Genomic DNA, 8802 nt, shown 5'->3' with positions numbered 1-8802 from the left:
TGTATTTATCATTACCTCTCAAACTGTTACAGTTCACAACAAAGATGATTTATCCAGTATGAAAGTTAAATGCAGTGTTAAAATCCAGGAGTTTACAAATACTTCTAATTACCTAAGGAATTTCTCTCATGAACAGGTATCTTTCCCTATGCCAACAGAGGGAATAAAAACCGGGTATTTTCGATTCCACTGCATATCATCTCTGTCACAGATTTATGGCAGAGGGCCCTGCCATGACAATCCTTGTCTTTCCACAGTCCCCCTCTCCTTTCCATCCTTCTCCTGAGGGCTCTGGGAAGTCCCAAATGGCTTGCTTACTCACACAGCCTTCCTGATGGACTTTAATCTGCTCTTGTATTAGTACTCAACTAGTCACAAAAAGTTGAATTATCCCCAAAATAATTACAACTACACAAGAGGGTTTATAAAAAACAACCAGCTTTCACTAGCCACTCAGACAAGATTCTACACCAAACTCATCCCAGTGGTGTAACAGAGGGAAAGACCTGCTCTGTGTGTTACTGTTGGGAATTTTCCTTCTTAGTAACTACAGCTTTGCCCCCTGTGCCCACATCTCTGTAGGAGCCTTCTTGAGCTCCCTTCACACACTTCATCATCTCAGTCAATGACCAGACGAAGCTGCTTCTATTTTTCTCCACTGGCACTGGCACACTTCAGCTCCTAAAAGAGCACTTGTTTCCAAATGATAAAGCCAGCTGTAAGTACTAACCTGACCCATAGGTGGGATTCCCCTGACAAAATGTGGATTCTCTGATGTGGGTGAGGTCATCACTGGGATAAAATAAAGGCATGTAAAGGTCCATTTTTGAATGAACAAAAAAGTCAATCTTCTCCACAATTAGAAGGGAAAGAAGAGGAATTCATCTCATACAGCTCCAGAACCAACACACTGACTCATTTAATGTTCTCCTCATAATCAACAAAGAGAAAGGGGAAGACACTGATGCATATGAAGACCACCAGACATCTTTCCTATTTTTTAGTGTTATTTTAAGATGTTTACCTCTAACTCCACATCACAGGCTTTTACAGGTAGTGCAGCCCACCTGGCATGACTGAAAAGAGAGATCACAGAACCACACTTACTCCTCAACCTTTCCTTAGGCATCGGATACCTGACCTGGTTCGATGTAAATATATAGACTCACTAGTAATTAGCAATACTCGATGTCAAGGCTTTCGGTTAGCACAATATAATACAGAGGAGTAGAAAGGCTACAATAGTGTCAATATCTTCTCTGAAATTCTTTTCAGAAAAACATGATATAAACACAGATCCCAATTTCCAAAGCTACTACTTGGGTTTAATGATACCCTGTGTAAGAAATCACAACATTTAATACTGCAAAAATACTTGAATTCGTTCAGAAAACTGTTCAAAATAATCTGTGGCCACATATTAGTGTAACTGAGGGCATATTCCTGCTGAGAGAACAAGCCAGCAGTAGATGGAAAGACCTATAATTAGGAAATCAACAATTTATTAGGCCAGCAGCTGAAAAGAGGAGAGATTAGCCACACTGAGCTCCAGACTGCCACGATGCCACAGGTCAGTCCTAGTCCAAGTGATGCTGCAGTAGTTTCTAACAGGTAGGTTCCCTGGTATCTTCAGGGTCTGTAGGATACACAAATTGGTTCCATCTGAGGCTGCTTCTCTGTGCTCTGAGAAGATACTACAACATATTCTGACATAGCCACCACTCTTACTAGAAAGGGAAAAGACATCCTCAGGAAAAGCAGAGGGAGGTGGAACCCTGTGCTACCATCTAACAGCCCCAACCCAATTCCCTACCTGACACTAAGAAAATAAAGACTGGGGAGGAAAGAGGACGCACCAGGTTACCTGGAAAGTACACTGGTGGCGCAACTGGAAATCTTAGGTATTGTCCCAAAATGGTTGCTGGAATTCCCTCACTTGGGAACCGCTGCCCTGAAACAGGGGTCGGAAGAACAAAAGAGCAGGCAGGCAACGGGCTGGCAAGTGTAGGAGGAAAAATATCTGCTGAAGTCTGCCACAGCTGCAGCCAACACAGACATCCAAGAGCAATGAGAACACACAGCTTCAATGCTATAGCTGGAGCACAGCACAAAACGTTCTTGAACAAAGGAGCCCATGTCCAAAATCTGCTCAGTCAACGCTCTGGAGAGGCTCTGCCACAGATACCCTAACAAACCAGCCTCAGGTACCAGAGGATGGCATTTGCAAAACACATCTCTGAAGCTGAGCAAAAGGCAAAGGAAAAAAACAGCATATTCCTTTCTGAGGAAGAATTAATAGTGATGTAAGCGGAGTGAACTTTCAATATTAATAAAATAGGGTAGTCAGTCTCCATTCAACTGCACTGTGCAGAAATCACTATGATTTATGACTTCTGCCTAGATCCAATTGCAGAGGAAAATAAGCCTGTGTGTGCCTCTCATACTAAGCATAGGGTATCTCATGCCTGTGCAAGCCACAAAAGCAACCAGGGCTGCCTACTTTCTACAGACAAAATATTAAAGGAATTAATTCCTAAAGCAGGGGGAAAATACTACATGGGAGAACTTCCAACCCCCACGTTCTGCTCATTTAAGCTAAGCCGCTTAATCAGGTTAATTGAAGGAATTAAAAAAGCACCAAATTCACCAACTATTCTCTAGCCATTCCTGATCTTGTGTTACTCTTCCTGGGCGCAAGCTCCCCTGCTGGCACAGCACAATCTATCATCAGCCATTAGGCTGATTACCATCCATTAGTTTTGCTAAGTACAGACATGAAATTTAAACCTACTTGTGTTATTTATGTACAAGCTATTCATGTACTGGATATGAAGCAACTATATAATGCTTTGTGTTAACGAGAGAAGTGTAGCTGAATGTTAGAGCTAGACATTAAAAATGAAAGTAATAATTTCCTCACACGCACAAAAAGAAATAATATTTGTTTGGGAGGATGAGCAGAACACAATCTTTAAAAATACAGCTGCTTAGTATATGGTGAAGAACAGGTAGGAAGCCACAAGAACAACAATTATCAGTACCATAAATATCAAATTCAATTAAAATGTCATTTTAGAAAACACTGAGAACAGAGCTGAAAGTCTTACAAAACAGTAATTTTTCTCCCCTGCTATTAAGGCAGAGTGATTAAACTGAAAGATAATCCCCTTCATTTCAAAAGCTAATTATTACATACAATAAAAAATATCTTCTTGCACTATAAGAGACCTAAGTGCAAGAACTGCGTTCTACTAAGCTCATCAACCCACACATCTTTTCTGTCATACAGCGACTGCTTGAATTTTCCCTTACAATTATGTTTCTGCAATAGACCATCAGGCTCAGCTTTGATTCTGGCACACCACGTTTCTTACCACGTTGGTGGGGAATAATTGCTGGAGGTGACTTACTGAGACTAACGATATGTCCACATCTGAAGAGAAGGTTCAAGGCTGAGGAAACTTCCAGGGTGAGATGCAGCAGATATGTAAGGAATGTGCTCCATGATAGTCCCCTTGGCAACATAACCTGCAACCTTAGGTGCTGGCAGCACCAGGGGAGCTTGGTGTGCTCAGAGAAGTAGCACGGAGGGTGGAGTGGAGCAAAGACCCCACGGCGAGGCTGTGAGATCTCCAGAGGGATGGGGAACCTTATGGTACTATGGGACTGATAGGCAGCTTGGCCAGCCCTGAGCCAAACTGATAAACAAAAGATGACCTCTGGGTGAACTTTGCTCATGATAATCTCATTATGATGCCAAACAAACCTCCGTCCCAAAGGCTACCCACCTCCAATATGCGACCAACCCTTGCTGAGCATTCGCTCTGCATTTCTCTGAGCCCAAACCTTTAAAGCAAAACCAAGATTTTACACCAAGAATAACGAAGATACATATGACTACAGTCACTCAAGCTTCAGCTAGCAGTAAGAAAACAGCATAAAAACAGCTCAAGAGAGAAAAAATGATAGGGAAGATAGCACTGCAGACAAGTCAGAAGGACACGGCTGACTTCTGGGATCAGCCGAAGGGCTGAACCTCGCTTTCCCCACAGGGATGCCTCTTGGGTGAGATCCAAACCCCCAGTTATACTGAGTGCTTCCCCAGGAAACCTGTCTCTATAGAGCTGTTTCATGAGTTAACTTACATGGAGCTGGTTGTGTTAGTCATATTCGTGGTATTTGCACGTGCTTTGCAGAAAGTATATTTATCATCGACAACCCAAAAGAACCTGTACTCTGTTGATTTGACAAACTACACCAGTCGTTAAGCTACTAGACTAAAGGTGCATTGCTCTACTGTGCAGCCATGAGCGTGGTAAATTAATAGATTGAATGCAATTGGACTTTACAGCTGAACTGGGCATCACTCAGAATCTAAACCCCGGCACTCCCAAACGCTCTAATATCTGAGGACAAGAGGGAATGCAAAGGGGTTTAGGTCCTGCCAAACTGCTTTATCTCTTAATGCAGCATTTTGAAACAAAATAGAAAACAGCTGTGGAAGCAAAAACCACCACATACAAATATTCAGCTTAAAAAAAGAACAAGCAGAACATCCCCTGTGAGGGCCACTTACGTGGGAACTCTGTGAAGAAAGTAGTATTAGATGTCAGTCATGGCTTGGTGTAAGGATATCCAGAGGAAGCATCCCTCCCACATTTTTCATAATGGGTGTAAACAGAAGCCTGCTCTGCACGGTTTGGATGCCTGCACAGGAAGTACCCAGGTTGTCTATACTGCCATCAGTGCTCCTGGCAAACTGAGCTACTTGCTACGCTCACTACTATGGCTCCTGCATCACTAATTCAGACATCTACATTTACATGCCAGACTTAGGCAGCAGACTTCCCACCCACCCTTTCTAACACCCAACATTAATATATATGTGCATATATATATATATACACACACACACACACACTTCTGCATTAATTCACTATCTTCATTTGCAGAAGCAGGAGTAGACAGACCTCCACGCACTGGAAGAGCACACTGTAGGATGCTACACCAACAGTCAATCAATCTCAACAATTTCTAGCTGCAGGGAAAGAGAAATAGTCTCTCTTCTTCTCCCGAATAATTACACATCAGTCTGCACTCACTACTAAGTAACATTTCTTACCCACCTTGGGCATAGGTCCACTGAGTTCCAAGCTATTTCACCATGAGAAAAAATAAAATTAAAAATAAACGGAGCAAAGGGAATGGGTTGCCTTCATTAGGACTTCCTGCTCCAGCCTCCTCAATTAGCAGAACGCGAATGGAGTACAGAAGTAAGAGCCAGATCAGTCAGTCTCACGTCCCTGGAGTGTCAATACATTTCAGCTTGAATTTCCCTTTGGTGTTTTCTTCCAGCGGTCAAACTGTGATGTCCTGGCATGTATGGATTTCTTCTTCTCTTGCACTTTCATTCAACTTTGCTAGAAGGAGGTGAGTACGAGCAAGTAACTGTTAATTCTTGTTACAGAGTCTAAGGGCACAAAAGCCAATTATCAATGGTGTAGATGGCCTGCTGGAAAAAAAAATAAATACTGTAAAATCAAAGACCACTCTACTCCTAGACATGAACTCCAGGCAGCAATCTCAGGCACCTCCTCTCTTCCCAGCGCTCCAGCAGGCAAGGAAGGCACGCTGCCACGCCACTGCTGAGCCTCACGGGAAGGAGCTCAGGCATCGCACAAATATCCCACAGCAACTGATAATTTCACGTGTGCCTTGCCCCTGAGACCTTTTCTCATTCCCCATTTCATCTTTACATACTGATGAATAGTTGGGCTCAGTACCTACTGAAGGTGAGCTCCTCGCCTTTTCTCCAGGCGCCCATCCAAGCACGTGTGCTGTCGATGGTTCCTCTCCCTGCCCTCCTGCCACACTTCACCACAAAGCTGCTCAGAGACTGGTTGCACAGGCAGCTCCTCTCCCCTTCCTTCTCCCCACCCACACGCTTTGCTTCAAATACTGTTAATATGAATGTTAAGAAACTTAGGAATAACCAGTATGTATTCCAGGTCTCATGCTGGTGCTTGTTTAATATATCTTGTTATATCTAAACCTCAACGGAGAAGATACGACACATGTTGTAACAAATCCTTCCTGAGCGCATTCTCACATCTTCGGCAGATGATCACTGCGCTTACAACCCTGAATCTCAGTCTACACAAGTCATCAATGAGCTACACGCGAGATTTTTTAGACTACTGGAAACAGTTATGTCAGCACGGACCCAAGTACAAAGGAAATTCTTTTTTTTTGATATTTTGATCATTTTAAATAATCAGCAGCTTCAATGTGTTATTTGCTTTTGAATAGGAAAGATGATAGAAAACACACCCTTTTCATCTTGCAACTTCAAAAACAAGGACTATATAAATATTTAGTGACTGATCAGCACACTCTGAATTAGAAGCGAGACTATTGCAATTAATATTACCCAGATGTCAGCAGCGCCAGAAACCAGTCATACTGAAAGCCAAGGAAATGGCAATAGCAAAGTCCAAGTCAAATGTCCTCATGACAACCCTTTTTCACAGACATAAGACAGAAAAGTTTCAGGCTTTCTGGTGCACCTAGCTGCTGAGAAAGCTCAGCAGGTACCCTGCAAAGAAGTTTCGGAAGACAGAGCGAGAGCAGTCCGGACCCTGGTTACATCCCAGGACATGGACCTACCATAAAGGTGGGGAATCTCCCAAAATCCCTTTGGGGAGATCTTCACTGGGAATTGTTAACATGGAAAGGGATTACCCAGCCTGAGAGCACACAAGTGCATTCAAGACTTTGGTGATAGACAGGAAAGTTGGCGTTAGCTAGCTGGAACTAGCTTTTGGAAACGCACAAGAAAGCAAACACCTTCAGAACCTGCTGCATGGCTCTGAAAGAATTACTTGCAGTCAGCTCCGAGATGAATTTCATACACTGCCACGTTCTGTGCTGTACACCAGAGCTAACTTGTCACTTCAGCCGCTGACAAATCCTCAAAGATAAAGCTGCGAAGTCACCCTCGCTTTGTAGTGCGACAGTCATACCCGTCAGCTGCTGCCAATAGCGAGCAGGATTTGCCTGCGGTGTCCGACCCAAAGATATGCAAAATAAGCAGAGAGAAGGAAATACAGCTGCACAAGATGTTGCTCAGCACTAGTTCAAATTCAAGTGACTTCATTGTGAGCAGATTTGGGTCAAAGCTGAGCACCCATGCTTAGGCTGGGCACCCAACCTCTTACTAAGGAAGAGAACAGGCAGGGTGCACTGCGCTCACCTCTGAGGCAAAGATGACATCCCTTAAAAAATAATAATTAAAAAAAAAGGCACATACACCCATATATATTACACATATATATAAATAGATATCTATGCGCATATACAAATATATACAAACACAAATCTGTCAATTCTCCATCTTTGGTCCAAAAGCAGCCAAAGGAAGGAAAGAACTGACCTCTTCCCAACCCTGTCGATGGGCAGGCCCAGTCTTTAGTAGGGCAGAGGTAGCTAAAGTATAGCCATTAGCTTTAAAGCAAATATTGCCAATCAAATTCCAACAGCAGCTCTTAGCCCGAAGTCACGTGCTGTGTTACACAGTGCTGCCACATCAAATGCATTTCTTCTTGCTCTGTCTAATGGAGTTTTCCAGCTGCTGGGACATCCCTGTTTTCTTTAAACTTTGCTTTAAAATAAAGACTCCTAAGGGCAAGGATATTTCCTTGGTAGCTTGTAGAAACTACTGATTATCTGTCAGCTTTCAATTTAAAAAAAAAAAAAAAAAAGAAAAGCAATTTTATCACCATGCAATCTAAAGGACTGTGGGCTATGAAGCAGTACAAATAGCTAAAGCAAAACAAAGGCATTTCCTGGCATCATGCTGGACATCAGCTCAAAACAGACTTCAAAGAGCACCTACCATTTCAACTCCAGGTACGGTGGAGAGCGTGCAGGGCATGCACACAGCTGTCTGCTTTCAGCAGTACCTTGAGCAGTGTAATTGGAAAAGCTTTCTCACAGTAAATGACACCAGTCGATTGCTAGTTATTACGAAACTCTGGATTCATGCAGAACGTAGGCGAGTGCACCCTAGTGTGTCTGCAGGACCTGGTCTACCAACTACAGCAGTGAACCACAGGCAACTTTGCAAAGCAGATAAGCAAAACATTCCAAACAAACAACTCCCACAAAAACATAAGCTGAGTGAAGTAAAAAAGCTTAAAGGCATGAACAACTCTTCCACGAAGTGCATGATACATTAACACCTTATCCTATAGCATACTGTACATTAGCCAGAGTTGTCAGTAACCTAAACTGCATTTCGGAAAAGCCATCCCTGAAGGATGTGCGTGTTGCAGGGAGCAATGCAGGTTCACCAGCATGTACACAATCCCATGAAAAATACACGTGGGTGAGGTAGCTATCTGGTCTGGCAAGTTTCAGTCCACAGCACATGTTTATTTTCAAACAGCAAGTCCAACAACAGTAATTTACAGAATTATCAGCAAATATTTAGCTACACAGAGCAACTTTACATTGAGTTTTGACTTAAAAAAAAAATGTGGTTAGCTATTCAATGGGCAGCCTTAAGCATCGCTTTCATCACAGAAAACGGATCTATACCAGCTTAACAAATACTTTAAGACCCCAGGACAACACGCGTGGCCTACATTTCCATTAGCCCCGAGTTGTGCACTGCATTACACCACAGCCCAGTGAGAATAAACAAAATTAGCCACAGCAATCTGAACAGAGCTCCTCCAGCACGGAGCCCTTCACAGCTTGAGCCACAAGGCCAGCCCTGCCCACCGCTGCGATGCCAGCCAG

The sequence above is a fragment of the Netta rufina genome, assembly GCF_964035555.1.
Source record: "Netta rufina genome assembly, chromosome: 9".
Taxonomy (NCBI): Eukaryota; Metazoa; Chordata; class Aves; order Anseriformes; family Anatidae; genus Netta; species Netta rufina.
Note: the sequence above shows the minus strand (reverse complement) of the source record.